Source organism: Dama dama, chromosome 12 (assembly GCF_033118175.1).
Source record: "Dama dama isolate Ldn47 chromosome 12, ASM3311817v1, whole genome shotgun sequence".
NCBI classification, from domain to species: domain Eukaryota; kingdom Metazoa; phylum Chordata; class Mammalia; order Artiodactyla; family Cervidae; genus Dama; species Dama dama.
Window position 1 is genome coordinate 98889722 of NC_083692.1, and position 23920 is coordinate 98913641.

At 38.8% G+C, this 23920-nt stretch overlaps 1 long non-coding RNA gene across 2 annotated transcripts in view; it reads right to left on the reverse strand.

Annotated features, from left to right (window-relative positions):
* The window catches only part of LOC133066788 (uncharacterized), a 201248-nt gene that overhangs the window by 129001 nt on the left and 48327 nt on the right, over nt 1-23920 (reverse strand). For both annotated transcript variants that reach the window (XR_009695203.1, XR_009695204.1), the window contains exon 2: nt 5291-5515. This is a non-coding gene — a long non-coding RNA (uncharacterized LOC133066788). The remainder of the gene's footprint in view (nt 1-5290; nt 5516-23920) is intronic.

Here is a 23920-nt window from a genome sequence, read left to right on the forward strand (position 1 = left end):
CCAAGCCAAACTATAAAGGAAGTGTGAAAATTAAAAACAGAGTCAGTTTAGACTCCAGAAGTTTTTTAGTGAATGTCCCATGCACCTTTTTGAAGGATATGCTTCAGCAAAAAAAGGGAGTCAGTCAAGAAAGCAAAATCTGTTCATTGTAAGCTCCAACAAGGTGACTGCAACAGAGGAGAGTAAGAGTGTCACAGAAAGGTACAGAACTATCCCATGCGCCACTCTGTTTTCCATAGAAATAGGATGACTGCACAGCCTCTGTTTGTTGAGACAGGACCAGTTTATACAAGTTGGTCATAAAACCTCCTTTAACTCTCAAAAGTGTGCAGGTTTGACAATAAATCATATAGGTGCTTTAATTAAAAGCCATTGTATCACACAGCTTAGCTAAGTTATTCTGTGATAACAGATGGCCCTAAAATCTCAGGACAACAACATGAATGGAATTACTTCCTTTTCATGTTCACTATGGGCATCTCTTCTCATCGTCATTACAAGATCAAGACTGAAGATCAGACTCTAGCTGAGACACAAGAATTTTGTAGTAGAAGGAAAGAATAATGGCAGAACCACGTTATGGCTCTTAAAGTCTCTGCTGAGAAGTGGCACCCATCACTCGCATTCACATTACTGGCTAAAGCTTGTTACATGGCCAAGTCTGACACCACTGAGTTGAGAATTAAAAACCTTCTGCAGTGTGATTCTCAATATGGAAAGGATCAGTTGGGGTTGATGTAAGTAAATTATTTCTGGAAAGTAATTTACATTATCACAGGTATGTAGAATTTAGTTTTAAAACTGCATATTTCAATTTAATCAAGATAAAGACTGACTTTAAAGTAGCAATTCATGAAAAATCCTGATTCTTGTCTAGAGAGCAATCATTAGGAAAGGTGTGCATTAATAATGGCATTCCTCAATATATCTAATGTTGATTCAAGAAAGTTAAAGTAGCATCAGAGCTTTCCAAGTGAACAGCATAAACTACTAGGTAAGACTCAAGTCACTCTTGACTTAACACGTCACCGGCATAAACTCTCTTCAGAGACGCGTGGTGCCAAACTGACCTAAGTCTGCTCATTCACTCATTCCTTCACACAGCACACATGTACTGAGCACAGAAACCCAAATTCAGGTACTGAGCTACATGAGTTCATTTATTTTAGAAATTTATCCTTTGTCAGTTGTTTCATTTGCTATTATGTTCTCCCATCCTGAGGGTAGTCTTTTCACCTTGTTGATAGTTTTCTGTGCTGTGGACATTATGTATACCTATGGCTGATTCCTGCTGATGATGGGCAGAAACCAACGCAACACTGTAAAGCAGTCATCCTCCAACTAAAAACTGGGCCTGCTTGTGTGTTACTCACTCAGTCCTGTCTGACTCTGCAACCCCATGGGCTGTGGCCCCCCAGGCTCCTCTGTCCATGGAATTCTCCAGGAAAAAGAAAACTAAAAATAAAATTAAAGAAAAAAAAGAAATTCCAATTCAAATAAGATTCCTACAAGGAGCCCTCAATCTTAAGGAATTGTGAAAATACTGATATAAATGGGATATGTACTTTATGCCTTTAATAAAGTGCTTTGTGAGCACTTTATTACTGTTGGGTTGATCTTGTTCACTAGTCTGAATTTCACAGTCTCCCTCCTGCTGTGGCCTAGCTGAGGCACTTAGAAATATTTGTAAATTTTTAAAAAATCCACTGGATCATCGAAAAAGCAAGAGAGTTCCAGAAAAACATCTATTTCTGCTTTATTGACTATACCAAAGCCTTTGACTGTGCGGCTCACAATAAATTGTGGAAAATTCTTAAAGAGTTGGGAATATCAGACCACCTGACCGGCCTCTTGAGAAACCTATATGCAGGTCAGGAAGCAACAGTTATAACTGGACATGGAACAACAGACTGGTTCCAAATAGGAAAAGGAGTATGTCAAGGCTGTATATTGTCACCCTGCTTATTTAACTTATATGCAGAGTGTATCATGAGAAATGCTGGGCTGGAGCAAGCACAAGCTGGAATCAAGATTGCCAGAAGAAATATCAATAACCTCAGATACGCAGATGATACCACCCTTATGGCAGAAAGTGAAGAACTAAAGAGCCTCTTGACAAAAGTGAAAGAGGAGAGTGAAAAAGTTGGCTTAAAGCTCAACATTCAGAAAACTAAGATCATGGCATCCAGTCCCATCACCTCATGGCAAATAGATGGGGAAACAATGGAAACAGTGGCTGACTTTATTTTTCTGGGCTCCAAAATCACTGCAGATGGTGATTGCAGCCATGAAATTAAAAGACGCTTACTCCTTGAAAGAAAAGTTATGACCAACCTAGACAGCATATTAAAGAGCAGAGACATTACTTTGCCAACAAAGGTCCGTCTAGTCAAGGCTATGGTTTTTCCAGTGGTCATGTATGGATGTGAGAGTTGGACTATAAAGAAAGCTGAGTGCCAAAGAATTGATGCTTTTGAACTGTGGTGTTGGAGAAGACTGTTGAGAGTCCCTTGGACTGCAAGGAGATCCAACCAGTCCATCCTAAAGGAGATCTGTCCTGGGTGTTCACTGAAAGGACTGATGCTGAAGCTGAAACTCCAATACTTTGGCCACCTGATGCAAAGAGCTGACTCATTGGAAAAGACCCTGATGCTGGGAAAGATTGAGGGCAGGAAGAGAAAGGGACGACAGAGGATGAGATGGTTGGACGGCATCACCAACTCGATGGACATGAGTTTGGGTGGACTCCGGGAGTTGGTGGTGGACAGGGAGGCCTGGCGTGCATGGCGTTCACAGGGTCGCAAAGAGTCAGACACAACTGAGTGACTGAACTGAATTGAATTGAAACTATATGGTATTTTCATAAAGTGGTTAAATACCCAAATATCCTATAATGACATACTTTTCCTTAAGTTCCATGCTAAGCAATTATCTCAGGCTATCTACCCAAAGCATCTTTCTCTGGATTGATGGTCACTGCCTATAGTGTAAAGGAAATGACAATAACACAGAAGCATTATTGTATTAGATGATATTTCCCAAAGAAGATCTGAGTCCAATTATGACCATTCATGTAAGAATTCTGATTAAGGAAACCTACAATTTCACAGTTGTAAAATCCTTGATTACCAGCTAATGTGTAAACTTTCAGGAGTAAGGGGAAAAAAAAAAACAGCAAAGTACAGTTGACCTTGAACAAAATGGGTTTGAATTGCACAAGTCCACTCATACACAGATTTTCTTCAACAGTAAATACTACATTACTACGTGATTCAGTGGTTGAATCTGCAGATGTGGAACTGTGGATACAGAAGAATGACTGTAAAGTTTTACATGGATTTTTGACTGGTTCTGGGGGCTCCATGCCCCTAACCTCCACATTCTCCAAGGGTCAACTGTTGAACGAAAGCATAGAGCATCTTAAATCAAGGAAGAAGGTGAACCAGATAAGAACCAGAATAGGGGAAATGTCAGGCTCACACTGATGCTGTTTCCCTAAAGGTAACTCCTCACAAATCAGTATATTCCTTCTCTGGGTTGAATCTTCCTAGTGTTGTAATACATCTCTTCCATTCTTCCCTCAACGTCTCTTCACTTCACAAGACTGTACAAGCCCGCTGTTCCTAAGAATCAAGTAGATCTCAGGCTCCATCTCCATGATCTGGGGAAGAAGGTATTTCCTTCCATTTTCCCAAAGCTAAGACCACTTAAGAGTAGAAAAAGATAAAGTGTAGGCAAAAACCTTCTGAGAACTGTGCCTTATTGCCCACTGGAAATTGCTAAGTGCTTTGCATGCATCTTCTCATTTTATCTTCTCATGAGACCCATGAGAACTTTTTAAAAGTATCCATCTCACTGATGAAAAGAAATTGTGTAACAGAAAAGTTAATACTTGGTCCAGTGTCACATTGCTAACAACTGGCGGAGCTAGGATTTGAGCCCCTACAGGCTTCAGAGCCAATGCCTTCATTATATACCATACTATACCACCTCCATGGCAGCAAATATGGAAAAGACTATGGTGATGGAAACTAAAAAGTGGCAAATATCTTGAATATGTGCCAATCCAACAATCTGCACATAGATCCCATGGAATTAGTTAGAAACTTCTGTACTATTTAATGTGGAACATCCACCTTTCCTATCAAGCAACCCCAGATAGAACAACAACTTGCCAAATGGCTTGAACACAATAAGTGTAACCGAATAATCTTAACAAGAACTTATACAAAAATCATTTCACAATACATGTAAATCAAATCATCACTTGATATGTCTTCAACTAATATAGTGATATATATCAATTATTTCTCAATAAAACTAGAGAAAAAAGAAAAAAAACTCTTAAAATCTGCAATGTTTTCATAGCTACTTCATAGAGTTAGTACAGCAGCTTGATTTTTAGTCAGCAATTTGTTCTCTGTGGAAAAAAGAAATTATCATACAATAGGTCTCACATGCATAGTCACTGCAAGTTAGTATGAATTTTAAGCATAAGCATTGTGGGAGAATACAGTGTTAACTTTTTAATTGCTTAGTGTTTAGTTTTAAAATATTTCACTTCTATTCAAGTTGTAATTTGAACAATATATGCTACTAAACATTAAAACAACAATCGTGCTAATTTTTAACCATATTTTATAGAAAAAAGTTATTTATAGTTTTAACCTATTATCAATAAGGAAGAAGACAAACAACAACACACATGATTTTTCAGCAGAGATCAAAAGATTTGTATTTCAAATGTCATATATACTCCAAATTTCTAAACTCGTTTGTATTTATTCTTAAAGAGAAAAAAAGAAAGCAAAAAAAGGTCAATTTCTAATTTCAAAGAATATTAGTGTAAACTTTGAAAGTATTGACTTTGTCTCTGACAGTTATTCCACTCCATTAGAAATTTATGGCTTAGAGGTTATTAGAAACTGTCTCCCCCTATAAACAGAATTGAAGACCATAAAAATAAGTTGCAAATAGAAAGCTCACTTTGTCATTAATAGACGTTTATGTGTTTCAATTATATCTATGTTACTAAAAAAAAAGCTTAAATATTACACAAGAACATCATGAAGATTATCTTGGAAGAAAAATAAGGTCACCACTTACCACACTGCATGTGGATCAACTGAAAACTAATTTATAATGTTGCTTAAAAAGAGACCAAAAGGAAGTCCTAAAGTAGTGACTCTGGCTGGTGGTATTATAAGCATCATTCATTTTTGCTTTATTTACTAATTTCATAATTTTATACTGCTAAAATGTAAAACATTTGAGATGAAATAAGGTTTACCATGTGTTTAGTCGCTCAGTCGTGTCCTACTCTTTGCAACCCCATCGACTGTAGCCTGCCAGGCTCCTCTGTCCATGGGAATTCTCCAGGCAAGAACATTGGAGTGGGTTGCCATGCCCTTCTTCACGGAATCTTCCCAACCCAGGGATCGAACCCAGGTCTCCCACATTGCAGGCAGAGTCTTTATCAGCTGAGCCACCAGGGAAGTCCCAAGGTTTATTAAATCTAATGTGGAAAGATAAAGGGAATATATGTTGATTTCAAAGCTACAGTAATTAAAATATGATACTGGCACAAGAACAGACATATAAATCAATGGAATAGAATTGAGAAACTAGAATAAGCCCTTAAATTTATGTTCAATTGGTTTCAACAAAGGTACCAAGACAATTCGGTGGGGTTTTTCAACAAATGATGCTGGGATAACCAAATATCTATATGCAAAAATGAAGTTGGACCCTATCTCATACCACATACAGAGATTAACTCAAAAATGGATCAAAGACTAAAAGTTAAAACTATAAAGTTTTTAGAGGAAAACCTAGGTATAAGTCCTTGGAACTTTAAAATTGTTTTGGAGACTCTGAATTAAGAAATCTTTGGTTTCTTACATGTAACACTAAAAGTATATGCAATAAAAAAAATAGATAAGTTTGACTGTATTAAAATTTTAAATGTTTATGCTTCAAAGGACACCATCAAGAATGTGAAATGCCAATCGACAGAATGAGAGAAAACATTTTCAAATTATATGACTGATTAGGGATTTGTTTCCAGAAAATATATATAATATGTATAAAGAATTCTTGCAACTCAACAATAAAAATCAAATGTCAAATTTTAAAATGTGAGAAGAGTTTGAATATACTGTCTTTCTCCAGATATATGAATGATCAATAAGCACATGGAAAAGTGGTCAACACCATTAGTCATTTGGGAAATAACACAATGAGATACCAGTCCAAAGATATACAATCATAAGTGTTGGCAAGGAGGTGAAGAAACTGAACTCTCATACATTGCTAATGGGAATATAAAATGATACTGACACTCTCAAAACAGTTTGGCAGTACCTCAAAATATGATACATAGAGTTACTATGTAACCCAGTAATTTCACTCCTAGGTATCTACATGTGAAACTGATGAAAAATTATGTCCCCATAAAAACTTGTACACAAACAGCAGAAACCCAAATATCCATCAACTGAGGAAAAGACAGACGAAATGTGGTCTCTCGAATGCACTACTATTTGGCGATAGGATGAAGTACTGACACATACAATAAGGAGGAATATTGAAAACAAATGTGTTAAACGAAGGAAGTCAAACACAAAAGGTCACATATCACATGATTCTATTTATGTGAAATGTCCAGAACGGCAAAACTATAGAAATAGAAAGCAAACTGATTAGTGGTTTCCAGGGACTGAGGGAGAGGTGAGGTGGGGGTGGGAAGTGACTATTAATAGGTACAGGGTTTCCATCTAGCATGATGAAATGTTCTAAAATTAAATTTTAGTGAGACTTTCACAATTTTATAAATGTAATAAAAACCACTGAACTGTATATACACTTTAAATGAGTGAATTTTATGGTATTTATACACTAATAAATATTTTTTAAATAGTCACAGCAATAGTGTTTGTAACAATACATTATTTTGACAATAATTCAAATTTCCATCCACAGTAGAACAGATGAATAAACTTGAATATTTACACTCTGCCATGCCTATGGCAATGGAAAGGAGTGAGGTATATACTAGGGGATAAATAAAGAAGAATCTCAAAACCCTATCACTGAACAGTAAAAGGAAGGTACAGAAATACATAAAATGATTACATGTATAGAATTCAAAAACTAAACAAAATATCTTTTCTAATCTGATTACTCACTTAGAGGGAAAAAAAATCAATGCTATGGTTAACAATTTGTCCATATTATAAAATCTTAAACTTTCAAACTTTAAGATTATTTTGCTGTGAAAGAAGCCCTCTCCTCTAGAAATAGATATCAATATCTTTATCTTCATTCTGCACTTTATTTTACCAAAATCTTATTCAAAGAAAGTTAAAAATTAAAAAAAAAAAACTCTTGGCAGAAATGTCAACATAAATGATGAAAAAATACTAAATATTACAAAAACATCCACTAAACATCATAAACAAAAGGGTAAGTCTATATTTTATCCTGTGGTGACTGATGGCAGTCTTATGAGACTACAATTGAGGACAACAGCATTTTTATTCCAATTAGTCATGAAAGATTTCATAGAACCTCATAATATGTTAAGATCTTCTGTTTCAAATAGGAAGAGGTCATGAAGTTGAAACCTTTAAAACTAAACTGTCTTTTTTTAAGGCCATTTTCTCATTTTACAATTCTCTGCTCATATATTTAAAAGTCCAGTTAAATGAGAAATAAAGCTACAGTATCCCCATACTTGTCAATTTACTATGTGGTTTATAAGACAATTTAGGTAGTACCATTTCTGACAGAGTAGTGAGGGACAAGATTATTGGGTGCCTGGAGATTGTGATTCAAAACTGAATATTTGAATATAAACATCTGAATATTTTTAAAGGAACTATAGGAAATTTTAAGGGAACCACTGAATTAGAGACTTCTTAAAGTCCCAATTCCAGTCTTACCCTGCAAAATACAACAACTGTATAAGCAACTAGTTAGCAACAACAGAATGGTACAAGACTAGTCAAGCTATCAAATCACAAATCTTGGAATATAAACACACTGCTTTGTGAAAAAGCAGAGCAGCTGTTTAATCTGGTAAGAAAAACTGAAATCACATCTACTAGGAAAGCCTGCTAGATACTGAACACAAAATAATTAAACAGAATTCATTATTTTAATAATACACATTCTTCAAGGCACTTTAACTCACAGGAAAAATGAGAAAACACATGATAAGAAGTTCTCATCATCTAGCTGTGTGGTAATATTTTTCTTTTAAATACATGTAAACAATCTCTATATCTAATTAAGATCTCAATTTTTACCCAAAGGTTTTCATATCTTTCAGCAAAAAAGGATATTAGGAATCAAGAGAAAATTATTAAGATTCAGATTTCTCTATTTCTTTAATTTGGCAATGAAGGAGTGTAATGGTATGTCAAAAAACACCTAGAACTAAAGAATAAATTTAACTCTGCATACCTTATCCATTTGGGATTACAGTCATCTACAAACTTCACAGAAACTTTAGAAGTCATCTGATTTTTTTTTTTAATGATTTCTCATAATATCCTTAAATTCCTTTCAAAGGTACACTCTCTCTTGGGTTTCCATGTTATATGCTTTTTCTGCAAACACATGTCACTGAAAAGCCAATGGAATTACCTAACCAGGACAGAGAGAGGGCCAACACAGCGGTCCAGGACTGTGCCAGAGTTGAGCCGTTTCTGCTTCTGCCAGTTCCCAGCCCCAGTCCCGCCAGGATCCACTGCAGCACAGATGATAGGTCTGCCTGTGACTGATCCTGCTTCTGCAAGGTCGCACATCATCAAGACAGAGTTTCCTCTTATCCTTTTATTTCTACCTTGAGTTGATTTATTAGCTCAACTTCTCTAACCTTCTTCAGAAAAGAAGTTATATAAATAAGAACTTTCTTTTGGTTAGGACATTTGACTAGAACAGTTATCTTTGATTCCTAATACATTTTGAAAGAATAAATACCAACAATTAAACATCAAACATCAATATGCCTTTTGTTTTTTACTCTTTTAAGAAGAAAAATAATACAAGAATAAGAAAATAAACTACTAAAAAATGGTCCAAGACATTAACAAACATCTCACCAAAGAAGATAGACAGATGAAAAATAAGCATATGAAAAAATGCTCCACGTCATAAGTCATCAGGAAAATGCAAATTAAAACAACAATGAAATTCAACTACATACCTATTAGAATGACCAAACTCTGGAACACTGACAACATCAGATGCTGGTGAGAATGTGGACCAGTGGGAACTCTTGTTCATTGTTGACAAGAATGCAAAATAGTACAGATACTTTGAAAGACAGTTTGGCTATTTCTTACAAAACTAAACATACTTTTACCACTTGGCCCAGCTGTTGTGTCCCTTAATATCTAACCAAAGGAACTAAAAACCTGTGTCACATAAAAACATCCATGTCCTGCACATGGATGTTTATAGCAGCTTTACTCTAATTACCAAAATCTGGAAACAACCAAAATGTCCTTTAGTATGTGAATGGATAAACTGTGGAACATTCAGGCAATGTAATATTATTCAGCATTTAAAAAAGTGATATTCAGATATAAAAAGACATGGAGGAAAGTTAAATACATACTACAAAGTGAGCAAGGACAATATGAGAAGGCTATTACAGTGTGATTCCAACTTTATGACATTCTAGAAAAAGAAAAGTATGGAGACAGTAAAAATACCTGTGGTTCTTGGTGTTGAGGGGTGAATAAGCAGAGAAGAGAAGATTTTCAGGGCAGTAAAAATCCTTTATATGATATCATAATTATGGATCTATTTACATATATACATACATCTGTCCAAACCCATAGGATGTTCAATGCCAAAGGTGAACTCTAAGGTAAACTATCAACTTAGGGCAATTGAGGTGGGTCAATGTACGGTTATCACTTCAGTCGCTCATTTGTATCCAACTGTTTGCAACCCCATTAACTGCAGCATGCCAGGCCTCGCTGTCCATCACCAACTCGTGGAGTTCACTCAAACTCATATCCATTGAGTCAGTGATGACATCCAACCATCTCATTCTCTGTCATCCCCTTCTCCTCCCGCCTTCAATCTTTGCCAGCATCAGGGTCATTTCAAATAAGTCAGCCCTTCACATCAGCTGGCCAAAGTATTGGCGTTTCAGCTTCAATATCAGTCCTTCCAAAGAAGATTCAGGACTGATTTCATTTAGGATGGACTGGTTGGATCTCCTTGCAGTCCAAGGGATTCTCAAGAGTCTTCTCCAGCACCACAGTTCAAAAGCATCAATTATTCAGTGCTCAGTTTTCTTTATAGTCCAACTCTCACATGCATACATGACTGCTGGAAAAACCATAGTCTTGACTAGACGGACATTTGTTGGCAAGGTAATGGCTCTGCTTTTTAATATGCTATCTAGGTTGGGCATAACTTTTCTTCCAAGGAGTAAGCGTCTTTTAATTTCATGGCTGCAGTCACCATCGGCAGTGATTTTGGAGCCCAGAAAAATAAAGTCTGACACTGTTTCCACTGTTTCCCCATCTATTTCTCATGAAGTGATGGGACCAGATGCCATGATCTTCATTTTTTGAATGTTGAGCTTTAAGACAATTTTTTCACTCTCCTCTCCACTTTTATCAACAGGCTCTTTAGTTCTTCTTCACTTTTTGCCATAAGGGTGGTGTCATCTGCATATCTGAGATTATTGATATTTCTCCCGGCAATCTTGATTCCAGCTTGTGCTTCTGCCAGCCCAGCATTTCTCATGATGTACTCTGTATATGTTAAATAAGTAGGGTGACAATATACAGCCTTGATGTACTCCTTTCCCTATTTGTTACCAGTTCGATGTCCAGTTCTAACTGTTGCTTCCTGACTTGCATACAGATTTCTCAAGAGGCAGATCAAGTGGTCTGGTATTCCCATCTCTTGAAGAATTTTCCACAGTTTGTTGTGATCCACACAGTTAAAGGCTTTGGTATAGTCAATAAAGCAGAAATAGACATTTTTCTGGAACTCTCTTGCTTTATCTATTATCCAGTGGATGTTGGCAATTTGATCTGCCATTTCTAAATCTAGCTTGAACATCTGGAAGTTCATGGTTCATGTATTGTTGAAGTCTGGCTTGGAGAATTTTGAGCATTACTTTACGCGTGTGTGAGATGAGTGCAATTGTGCAGTAGTTTGAGCATTCTTTGGCACTGCCTTTCTTTGGGGTTGGAATGGAAACTGACCTTTTCCAGTCCTGTGACCATTGGAATGGAAACTGACCTTTTCCAGTCCTGTGACCACTGCTGAGTTTTCCAAATTTGCTGACTTATTGAGTGTAGCACGTTTACAGCATCCTCTTTTAGGATTTGAAATAGCTCAACTGGAATTCCATCACATCCGCTAGCTTTGTTCATAGTGATGTTTCCTAAGGCCCACTTGACTTCGCATTCCAGAATGTCTGGCTCTAGGTGAGTGATCACACCATCGTGATTACCTGGGTCATGAAGATCCTTTTTGTATAGTTCTTCTGTGTATTCTTGCCACCTTTTTTAAATATCTTCTGCTTCTGTTAGGTCCATACCATTTCTGTCCTTTCTTGAGCCCATCTTTGCATGCAATGTTCCCTTGGTATCTCTAATTTTCTTGAATAGACCTCATCTTTCCCATTCCATTGTTTTCCTCTATTTCTTTGCATTGATCACTGAGGAAGACTTTCTTATCTCTCCTGATATTCTATGGAACTCTGCATTCAAATGGGTATATATTTCCTTTTCTCCTTTGCCTTTCACTTCTCTTTTCACAGCTATTTGTAAGGCCTATTCACACAGTCATTTTGCTTTTTTGCATTTCTTTTTCTTGGGGATGGTCTTGAACCCTGTCTCCTGTACAATGTCATGAACCTCAGTCCATAGTTCAATAGGCACTCTGCTATCAGATCTAATCCCTTGAATCTATTTGTCACTTCCACTGTATAAACCTAAGTCTTGTAGTTTTCCCTAATTTCTTCAATTTAAGTCTGAATTTGGCAATAAGGAGTTCATGATCTGAGCCACAGTCAGCTCCCGGTCTTGTTTTAGCAGACTGTATAGAGCTTCTCCATCTTTGGCTGCAAAGAATATAATCAATCTGATTTTGGTGTTGACCATCTGGTAATGTCCATGTGTACAGTCTTCTCTTGTGTTGTCGGAAGAGGGTGTTTGCTATGACCAGTGCGTTCTCTTGGCAAAACTCTATTAGCCTTTGCCCTGCTTCATTCTGTACTCCAAGGCCAAATTTGCCTGTTACTCCAGGTGTTTCTTGACTCCCTACTTTTGCATTCCAGTCCCCTATAATATAAGGTTATATTTGGTAAAAAAGAAAAAAAATTGTACCATTCTAGTGAATAATATTGATAATGGTAGAAGCTATACATGTGTGTGGTAAGGAAGTATAATGGGTAATTTTCTTACCTTTCTCTCAATTTATTTTAAAACTAAAATTACTCAAAAAATAATAAGCTCTTAAATAAAAAGAATAATAATAAAGAGGCTGAATAATTTATCTAAATATCAGTATGTGCTTTTTTATTCTCCCATCCACAGGTATTTTCCTCTCTCCATCCCAAGGAGGTTTTCTAAGCTTATATGTTCCCTTGCCTTGACGCAAATGTTTTTGTGTCCAAATATAAAACAGAAGCTTGGGCACCCAGCAGACAACACCTCCTCTTGGATTTTACATGCAAAATCAAACTCATAGAAGGAATTATTGAAGAGAAAGTGGAGGACTTTGCGGTAGAGGGAGAAGGAAGTAGGACAGCTCCTCTTAAAGAGCTGGGGGACCACAGCTCACCTCCACACACATGATCCAAGCACCTCTTTCTGAGGACTCTTAAAGGCAACCTGTGAAACAGCAGTGGGCATAGAATAGAAAGAATCATGTCCATGGAAACTCTGGGGAAAGATCTTATGCCCAGTCTTGGCACAGAAGGACATGAGTAGTCAAGACTAAAGACTGAGGGCTATAAAAACAATGAAGTAATGCTATCTGTAGCAACATTGATGGATCTAGACAGTGTCATGTTAAGTGAAGTAAGTCAGACAAAAATAAATATCACATGATATCACATATGTGGAATCTAAAAAAAATGATACTAATGAACTTATTTGCAAAACAGAAACAGACTCCCAGACTTCAAAAGCAAGTTTACGGTTACCACAGGGGAAATGTGTCGGGGGAAGATAAATTAGGAGCTTGGGGTTAACATGTGCATGCTCCTGGTGGCGTAGTGGTAAAGAACCCATCTGCCAAAGCAGGAGACATGAGACGTGTGTTCAATCTCTGGGTTGGGAAGATCCCCTGAGGGAGGTCATGGCAACCCACTCCAGTATTCTTGCCTGGAGAATCTCAAGGACAGAGATTGGGCTGGCGGGCTGCAGTCCATACTGTTGCCAAGAGTGAGACACAACTGAAGCAACTTAGCATGCACACACACAAATGAAAATGAAAGTGAAAGGGTTAGTCACTCGGTCGTGTCAGATTCTGTGTGAACCCATGGACTGTAGCCCACCAGGCTCCTCTGTCCATGGGCTCTTCCCGGCAAGAATACTGGTGTGGGTTGCCATCTCCTTCTCCAGGGGACCTTCCCGACCCAGGGATCGAACCCAGGTCTCCTGCGTTGCAGGCAACTCTTTACTGTCTGAGCCACCCAGTGAAAAAGTGAAAGTGAAAGTCGCTCAGTCATGTCTGACTCTTCGTGACCCCATGGACTGTAGCCAACCAGGCTTCTCTGTCCATGGGATTTTCCAGGCCAGAATACTGGAGTGGGTAGCCATTCCCTTCTTGAGAAAATCTTCCCAACCCAGGGATCAAACTCGGGTCTTCTTTACCAGCTGAGCTACCAGGGAAGCACACATACATGAAAGAGATCATCAACAAGGACCTACTGTATAGCACAGGGAACTCTACTCAATATTCTTTAAAAACCTATATGGATACCTTATCTTTGACAAAGGAGGCAAGAATACACAATGGAGAAAAGACAATCTCTTTAACAAGCGGTGCTGGGAAAACTGGTCAACCACTTGTAAAAGAATGAAACTAGAACACTTTCTAACACCATACACAAAAATAAACTCAAAATAGATTAAAGATCTAAATGTAACACCAGAAACTATAAAATCCTAGAGGAAAACATATGCAAAATACTCTCTGACATAAATCATAGTAGGATTCTTTATGACCCACCTACCAGAGTAATGGAAATAAAAGCAAAAATAAACAAATGGAACCTAATGAAACTTAAAAGCTTTTGCACAACAAAGGAAACTATAAGCAAGGTGAAAAGACAGCCCTCAGAATGGGAGAAAATAATAGCAAATGAAGCAACTCAGAAAGAATTAATCTCAAAAATATACAAGCAACTCCTGCAGCTCAATTCCAGAAAAATAAGCGACCCAATCAAAAAATGGGTCAAAGAACTAAATAGACATTTCTCCAAAGAAGACATACAAATGACTAACAAACACATGAAAAAATGTTCAACATCACTCATTATCACAGAAGTGCAAATCAAAACCACAATGAGGTACCATCTCACACCAGTCAGAATGGCTGCTATCCAAAAGCCTACAAGCAATAAATGCTGGAGAGGGTGTGGAAAAAAAGGAACCCTCTTACACTGTTGGTGGGAATGCAAACTAGTACAGCCACTATGGAGAACAGTGTGGAGATTCCTTAAAAAACTGGAAATAGAACTGCCATATGACCCAGCAATCCCACTGCTGGGCATACACACCGAGGAAACCAGAATTGAAAGAGCCACATGTACCCCAGTGTTCATCGCAGCACTGTTTACAATTGCCGGGACATGGAAGCAACCTAGATGTCCACTGGCAGACAAATGGATAAGAAAGCTGTGGTACATATACACAATGGAATATTATGCAGCTATTAAAAAGAATGCATTTGAATCACTTCTAATGAGGTGGATGAAACTGGAGCCTATTATACAGAGCGAAGTCAGAAAGAAAAACGCCAATACAGTATATTAATGCATATATATGGAATTTAGAAAGATGGTAATGATGACCCTATATGCAAGACAGCAAAGGGACACAGATGTAAAGAACAGACTGTTGGACTCTGTGGGAGAAGGCGAGGGTGGGATGATTTGAGAGAATAGCATTGAAACATGTATATTATCATATGTGAAATAGATCACCAGTCCGGGTTTGATTCATGAGGCAGGGTGCTCAAGGCTGGTGCACTGGGATGACCCTGAGGCATGAGATGGGGACAGAGGTGGGAGTGTGGGTTAGGATGGGGAACACATGTACACCCGTGGCTGATTCATGTGACTGTATGGCAAAAACCACCACAATATTGTAAAGTTATCACCCTCCAATTAAAAATTTTTTAAAAACCTATATGGGAAAAGAATCTGAAAAAGAATGGATATATGTATATGCATAACTAAAGCACTTTGCTATATACTTAAAACTAACAGAACATTGTAAATCAACTATATTCCAATATAAAATAAAAAGTAAATTAAAAAAGACTAAAGACTAAGGAATGAGGCTTCCCTGGCTCATCAGTTAAAAATCTGTCTGCAGTGAAGGAGACACAGAGACGTGCATTCAGTTCCTGGGTCTGGAAGATCCCCTGGAGGAAGTCATGGCAACCCACTCCAGTGTTCTTGCCTGGAGAATCCCATGAACAGAAAAGCCCGTCAGGCTACAGTCCATAGGGTCACAAAGAATTGGCCACAACTGAACCGACTGAGCATGCACACATGCAAAGACTGAGGAATATAATGTTCTGAATTGTAAAGAACTCTTAAAACCTCTGGGTGAATAAGGTGGCAGGGAAAGAACCTTAGTAATGACTGATATCTAGTTTCTTGGCAGTGGATCAGGGTGGGAGAAAATCTGACCTGGAAAAATGAAGGGAATACAACAGTTTATTATTGCCTGATGTCATAGAAAAAATACTAAATTTTCTACAGCTTGGAAAAATTCCTTGTATATATACCATACCCTTCCACCTCAAGGTTAGATGACCAGTCAGAATGCTCCCAGAAAACCACTAATAAGTTTTTTCAATTTAAAAAAGGTCTTCTGTATAACCATCAAGATATTTGATGTAGTAGCCAAGCAGAAACATGTCTTGTATACACAATGAAGAGAATAAAGTAAAGCAGATTTCTCTGAGAAACACGTAAAGGCCAATTACTTCTTCTCACTCAGTGGAACAAAATAAAAAAAAAAAAAACATGAACTATAAAAATACCAAACTTCCACTTCCAAAAGTATGTAATTTTGTTCTTCTCACATGAGTGGAAATATTTAAACTTTTGAAGGGTAAACTCAGTTTTTTGGTACTAATATCAACTAATAGGCTATAATTTTTAGACATAATCTGAGTGAGAATTTATCTATATCTAATTTTAAAGCAGACGTTTTCAAATTCACTTGACTACCTTTATAGGAATACTACAATATAGAAGGTAACCTTACAGGAACTTCAGTTCAGTTCAGTTTAGTCGCTCAGTCATATCTAACTCTTTGCGACCCCATGGATTGCAGCACGCCAGGCCTCCCTGTCGATCACCAACTCCTGGAGCTTACTCAAACTCATGTCCATTGAATCGGTGATGCCATCCAACCATCTCATCCTCTGTCAACCCCTTCTCCTCCCACCTTCAATCTTTCCCAGCATCAGGTTCTTTTCCAATGAGTCGGCTCTTTGCATCAGGTGGCCAAAGTATTGGAGTTTCAGCTTCAGCATCAGTCCTTCCAATGAACACCCAGGACTGATCTTCTTTAGGATGGACTGGTTGGATTTCCTTGCAGTCCAAGGGACTCTCAAGAGTCTTCTCCAACACCACAGTTCAAAAGCATCAATTCTTCGGCACTCAGCTTTCTTTATAGTCCAATTCTCACATCCATACATGACTACTGGAAAAACCATACCTTTGACTAGACAGACCTTTGTTGGCAAAGTAATGTCTCTGCTTTTTAATATGCTGTCAGGGTTGGTCATAACTTTTCTTCCAAGGAGTAAGTGTCTTTTAATTTCATGGCTGCAGTCATCATCTGCAGTGATTTTTGGAGTCTCCCAAAATAAAGTCTGTCACTGTTTCCATCATTTCCCCATCTATTTACCATGAAGTGATGGGACTGGATGCCATGATCTTAGTTTTCTGAATGTTGAGCTTTAAACCAACTTTTTCACTGTCCTCTTTCACTTTCATCAGCAGGCTCTTTCTGCCATGAGGGTGGTGTCATCTGCATATCTGAGGTTATTGATATTTCTCCCAGCAGTCTTGATTCCAGCTGTGCTTCATCTAGCACAGAGTTTCTCATGATGTACTCTGCATATAAGTTAAATAAGCAGGGTGACAATATACAGCCTTGACGTACTCCTTTCCCTATTTGGAACCAGTCTGTTGTTCCATGTCCACTTCTAACTGTTCCTTCTTGACCTGCATACAGCTTTCCCAAGAGGCAGATCAGGTGGTCTGGTATTACCATCTCTTGAAGAATTTTCCACAGTTTGTTGTTCCACACAGTCAAAGGCTTTGGCATAGTCAATAAAGCAGAAATAGATATTTTTCTGGAACTCTCTTGCTTTTTTGATGATCCAACAGATGTTGGCAATTTGATCTCTGTTTCCTCTGCCTTTTCTAAATCCAGCTTGAACATCTGGAAGTTTATGGTTCACATACTGCTGAAGCTTTGCTTGGAGAATTTTGAGCATTACTTTGCTAGTGTGTGACATGAGCACAATTTTGTGGTAGTTTGAGCATTCTTTGGCACTGCCTTTCTTTGGAATTGGAATGAAAACTGACCTTTTCCAGTCCTGTGGCCATTGCTGAGTTTTCCAAATTTGCTGGCATATTGAGTGCAGCACTTTCACGGCATCATCTTTTAGAATTTGAAATAGCTCAACTGGAATTCCATCACCTCTACTAGCTTTGCTTGTAGTGATGCTTCCAACTCTTTGTGACCCCACAGACTGTAGCCTACCATGCTCCTCTGTCCATGGGATTTTTCAGGCAAGAGTACTGGAGTGGGTTGCCATTTCCTTCTCCAGAGGATCTTCCCGACCCAGGGATCGAACCAGGGTGTCCCACATTGTAGACAGATGCTTTACCGTCTGAGCCACCAGGGAATGCCCTATAGAGTTTACAAATTACCAAATCTGAAACTAGAGGCCAATCTCAGGAATAGATATACTGCTTGTATGTTTAGTTATTTCTTATGCAGTGCACTTCTCAAAGGCAACAGATCATTTACATTGTAACCCCATTTGCCCTAGTGTATTGCCTTGCACATAGCAGGCATTCAGTAAGTATGTTTTGAACTGAATTTAACTCTTTCCTCAAACTTCAGATTCCTGCCCAAAAGTAAAAAGCAATAGATTTTGTGGATGCCTCTCATAAATTCCTTGATTAATAATTCCCATCTCTAAACTCCTGAAATTGCTATTGCTAACAGCTTACACTTGTGACCTTATACCTCATTGGATGGGGATTTGGGAAGAGGATAGTGGAAGATTAAATAAATGAAGTGAAGAAAAGCTACTTCTCCAGAGCACTGCCTCAGCAGGAGATGCCTTGGAAATTAAATCATAATCACCCCAATATATCCACCCCAGAGGATGGCCAGTGATTGGTCAATATGGGGTTCACAGCCTGGTCCTCTTGCCTCAAGGCAGGACAGCTCTAGGCTGAACCTAGATTCAGAGCACTCTGTGAATCAGACTAAGGCGAGACTTTACCAACACTTCATCATTGCTCAATTTCTCCTTCTTTATCCTGCTTCCTTTACTTTGTCCTGAAAAGCACTTCCTCATCAACCCACACACAGCTAAGCCTCTGTCTCGGCCTCTTCTTTTAACGAGTGTGATCTAACACACAGTACTTCTTGTCTCTCGTCCTCTGTCTCTCTCTCTCATAAGCATGCGCCATTCCACTAACACAACCATGCCTTCCATAAATCCACTTTAGGTTTACTTCTGCTTAACTTCCTTCAGTAAATACTGACTGCTGCCTGGACTTCACCAAACAAAAAAAAGCGGAGGTTCCTGAAAAGGCCAAGGGTCCCATACAGGCCTGAGATCTCTGTTGGTCAAGAGAAAATCTTGACATTTTATTTGCTCCTGCAGTATCAAGACTATTGGAAAATGTAGTTGGCAATTCTGAATATAACCAAATGCAAAATTCAACTAAAGGTCTAGATTTTAAGAGTATATTATACTTCTAGTGTTACTGAAATGCAAGTTCCTATGCCCAACACACAGTGAGGCCATGCAACACTAACATGTCAGAGTAGGAACAGAGACTTATTGTTGGGCCACGCAACAAGCCAGGAGGCTCATGCCTTAAAAACCCCAAACTTCCGGAAAGCTTTTGGCAAAGCCCTTTTCTAGGAAAGGCGAAGGAGGGGGCGTAATTAGTTGTTGCAAGCTTTTTGATGTCAGATCCTTTGTTCCAGAGGTCAGGTCATGGTCATCTCTACCAAAGAAGTGTTACTCTTACAAGTCTCTCTATGTTTTTGGGATATGTTGATACAACCGGGGAAGGAGAGAGTGGAAAAAATTGAGAGTGGCACTGAAACATATACATTACCATATGTGAAACAGAGCAAGCTGGAAATGACTGAGCAACTGAACAACAAACAAAACAGCCAGCTAGTGGGAAGCGGCTGTGTAGCACGGGAGCTCACTTAGAGGGGTGGGATGGGGACGGGGAGGGGGCTCGAGGGGGTTATATACTTACGGCTGAGTCACACTGTTGGATGGCAGAAAACAACACAGCAGTATAAGGCAATTATTCCTCCAATAAAAAATAAATTAAAAAACGAGAGTCATCCTCTGTCCTGACAAGAAAGGGTGAGGTCCCGGTCCTGGCTAAAAGACAGGTCTCAGCTGGCAGCTCCCTCAGGGCCAGTCCCCAGACCCTGCCCAGCTGTCATCCCCGAGGGAGTCGGGCTCCCAGGACCCAGCGGCCCTCAGGCTCCTCAGGCCGCCAGAGTGGTGGGGACCATGTTCGCAAGCTGCGTCCCGTGCAGAGGGCCCTGCCATCAGGCTGCAGAGGTAGGCACGAGAGGGAGGTTTGGGGCCGCCTCACTGGCCTGAGTCCAGTCGGTGGGATGCCTTAGCGAGGGCTCTGGAGCCCTGCAGGACACCGCCCCCAGCCTGCTCCCTGCCCCCTGGCTCACCTGCTGGCCAGAGGCCGGGGAACTGGAGAGCCCCTGGAAGAAGGCCAGGATCCCTCTCTCACCTCACTCCCTCTCTGCCTGAGGACCACCACTCCGCCCACCCCCGGCCGAATGGACCCACGAAGGTCCCTCCCTGTCAGCTGGTTGCTTGGCAAGAGGCCCGTTGCGGTGCCGACCAGAGGCTGAGCAGGACCGCCGCCCGTAGTAACTGTGGCAGCCATGCGCTGAGAGCAGCACCCGCTGCGCTGCATCGCACCGGGCTTCCCTGGTGGCTCAGGTGGTAAAGAGTCTGCCTACAGTGCGGGAGGCCTGGGTTTGATTCCTGGATTGGGAAGATCCCCTGGAGCAGGGCATGGCAACCCACCCCAGTATCTAAAGGCATAGGTGACCCACCCCAGGATTCCTGGGCTTCCCTAGTGGCTCAGACGGTAAAGCATCGGCCTGCGATGCGGGAGACCCCCTGAAGGAGGGCATGGCAGCCCACTCCAGTATTCCTGACTGGAGAATCCCCCTGCACAGAGGAGCCTGGTGGGCTACCGTCCACGGGGTCGCAAAGAGTTGGACGCAACTGAGCAGCTAAGCAGAGCTCAGCACAGCACACTGCCTCATAGGAAAAGTCACATTAAAATGATTTATTACCAGTTGTGACTTAAAACTGTACAGTGACTGGAAAGACCACTAAGATAAGAATCTGCTGACCTGATCACCAATAAATATTTAGTTGGATTATTGTGTGAAAGTTTATAGTAAACTTATATGTCAATACTATACCTACATATACAATTTGATATTTGAATTAATATAATCTAGAGCTTTTTTATGAACATCTAATAAACAGAAGAGCTGAGGTATAGTTTTTATCAACAATAAAGATGAAAAAATATATGACTACCTTCAAGAGCCAACTCAATCATCAGCTTACACTTCCAGCTGTCAGTACTGATAATCAGATAACCTTAAGCTGCATCTCTATAGTTCTCTTGTTCTTCACGGTCTCACAGTAAATACAGAAGCTCCAAACATCACATTTCCACCTCATTCAAAGACAAGAAGCATGTGGAAGGGTAGCTTTGTCTCACTGGAGAAGGATTCTTTTCCAGGAGCCCCATCACACATCCTCTGGCCAAAACTAGGTCTCATGACTTCTTAAACCAAAGGACAGGCCTATTTTGCCTCAAACTCATTTTCTCTACCTCAAACCTGAACCAAATTGGAGGACATGATGGGAAAAATGTTTGGGGCCAGACAACAGTTCTGCTACAGTCAACATAAAAAGTCAGGGAATCTCCTTTAGCAAACCCATTTCTGAATCTCCTCAAAGTTACAGAGTCATTTAACCAAACTCAAGGCTTTTTCATCTCAGACGAAATATACTTGCATATTTCTACAGAGATTCATTATAATTCAAAGGTGTAGACAGTGACATCCTACAGCTTTTCTCAAACAAGGAAAGAGGCCTAAAAACAGAATTGCTTTCCTCTGTTCACTTTATAATAGGATATATTGTCTACATATAACAGCCACTCAGTTCATGCTGTCCACTAGAAGGGGGCATGGGTATACAATTAGAAGCAGAGAGCCAGACGGATGTGAGTTCAATATAACCTCCTTCACTTACAGCAATGGACCTTGGGTCAGACATTTTACCTCTGTGTGCCTCAGTTTCACTATCTGCAAAAGGGCCCCATCAATCCTTACCTTGCTCTTTTGAAGATGAAGATTACTTAAAAAAAAAAAAAAAAAAAACAGCACAATTTCTGGGCTACACTAAGTAGTCAATGTGTGAAAACTATTATTGTTAGTTCAAGAGTCTAAAAACTGAAATGATGGCAGTCATCTAGCCAATTCCCATTCTCCTCCTCAACGAGAGCAAAAAAGTAAAAACAATAAGGATGAGCTTCATCCCTTTCCAAAATAAAGGTTTCTGAGAAGTTACGATCTACTTAAAATTTACAGGTATGAATGTTCCCTTCAGAGAGATTTCCTAAAGCATACCTCCTAGAAGATTTCTGATTCACTGGATTCTGTTTCTATTATTCCCATGAATTGTAGTATGGAATTCCAAAAGGGGCCAATCTCATTTCAGTCCATTTTTCATTTTTCACTAATAGCTTTCTCATATCTTGGTCTGAGCGGTAGGTTTTATGTATCTGTTGTTTCAAATGTAAAATAACTGCATGATTAAAACAAACATAATTTTGATACTATAAGCCTCCTAGTTACCCATACTGAGAAGGAAACTCAATATTTGAAATGCCTTCCTACATTTCAGAAACACTGTCATCTGTGGTACAAGATATATTTTTATTAGTAAAATTTTTCTAAATGCTTTTTTCTCTGCAAAGGTACACCAACCACACATTACAGTGAATGGCTTTTCTAACTGTACTAATAATTTTATAATATAGTCTTAAACTTCTCTTGGCTGTTCTGGTTATTATACCAAGTAAACTATGTCATGAATTAACAATACTTGAGATCTTTAAGTATTTAATTAGAGAATTATATGAGACAATCCTCACCTCCTAACTCATAACTATCCTGTCTTTTATTTGTAGGGGTCCATTGGCAGAAGGAATTACAATGCACCTAGCATTAAATACCTGCTTTTGGGAACCTATATTTTCGGTTTACAGAAATAAAATACCATGATATAAACACAATAGTTTCCAGAGACATTATTAAAAAAAAAATCAAGTAAAGAAATTTAAATCTCTCTCATAAAAAAAATGAATGGAAATGGATGAACTACTTAACCACATGGAACAATACAGATGAATACACTGCATGCTTTTATACCTAATAAAATATATAGTAAAAATATATGTCAGTTTCTGCTGCATAGAAAACAACTACAAAATCTCAGCAATAAACAAAAATGGCACTTATTGTTTGCTCACTTGTCTGCAGGGTCATCTGGGCTTCAGCTAAAGGCCCAGCATGGCCAGGCTTGATACAAAGCTGTATGATTTCACGTCCATTCTAGATTCCAAGTCTGTGCTTTTCCTTGTCCTGGGCTGGGCAGATTACCCAGGGCATGCTCTCACGGACATGGCAAAAGAGCATAAAAACAAGTCTAATATATATAATATGAAACCATTCATGTAAAATTTTTTAATAAACACAAAGCAAAACCATGCATTTTATAATAATAAAAATATGAATGAAAATGGAATAATTTTAAAATAGTGAAATGGAAGAAGAGCTAAGCCTAGAGTTTTAGCTATGACAGTAAAACCTAATTAAAAAGAAAAACAGAGTCTACAAAAAATATGCAAAATATGAACATCTCTTAAATCTCAGTGTGTGGTTAGTAAGTATATGACTACTACAATTACTTGCATATTCATAATTAGAAATTATGAATAATTGTATTTTTTTGAAAAGCAGCATAAAAAGTAACCAATTGCCCATAATATTTCTGGAAAATATTGTTTCATGGGAATCATCGATTTACTGAATTGAAACAGTATTTAAGACAGCCTAAAGAGTCTACAAATACCCTCAGTAACTTATCCATACATTAATAACTCTCACTAAGACTTCCTCTCCTTTCACAACAATCAGGGGTTCAAAACACTTCCATAATTTGTGAAAAATCTTGATGTTTGATGGCAACTTTGTGCAGATGACCACACAGGCTGAACAATCTTGTATTTTATGGGTTTTGTCATACTTGTAACTCCCCAGGGATATTTTCAATACATGGAGATTGGAAG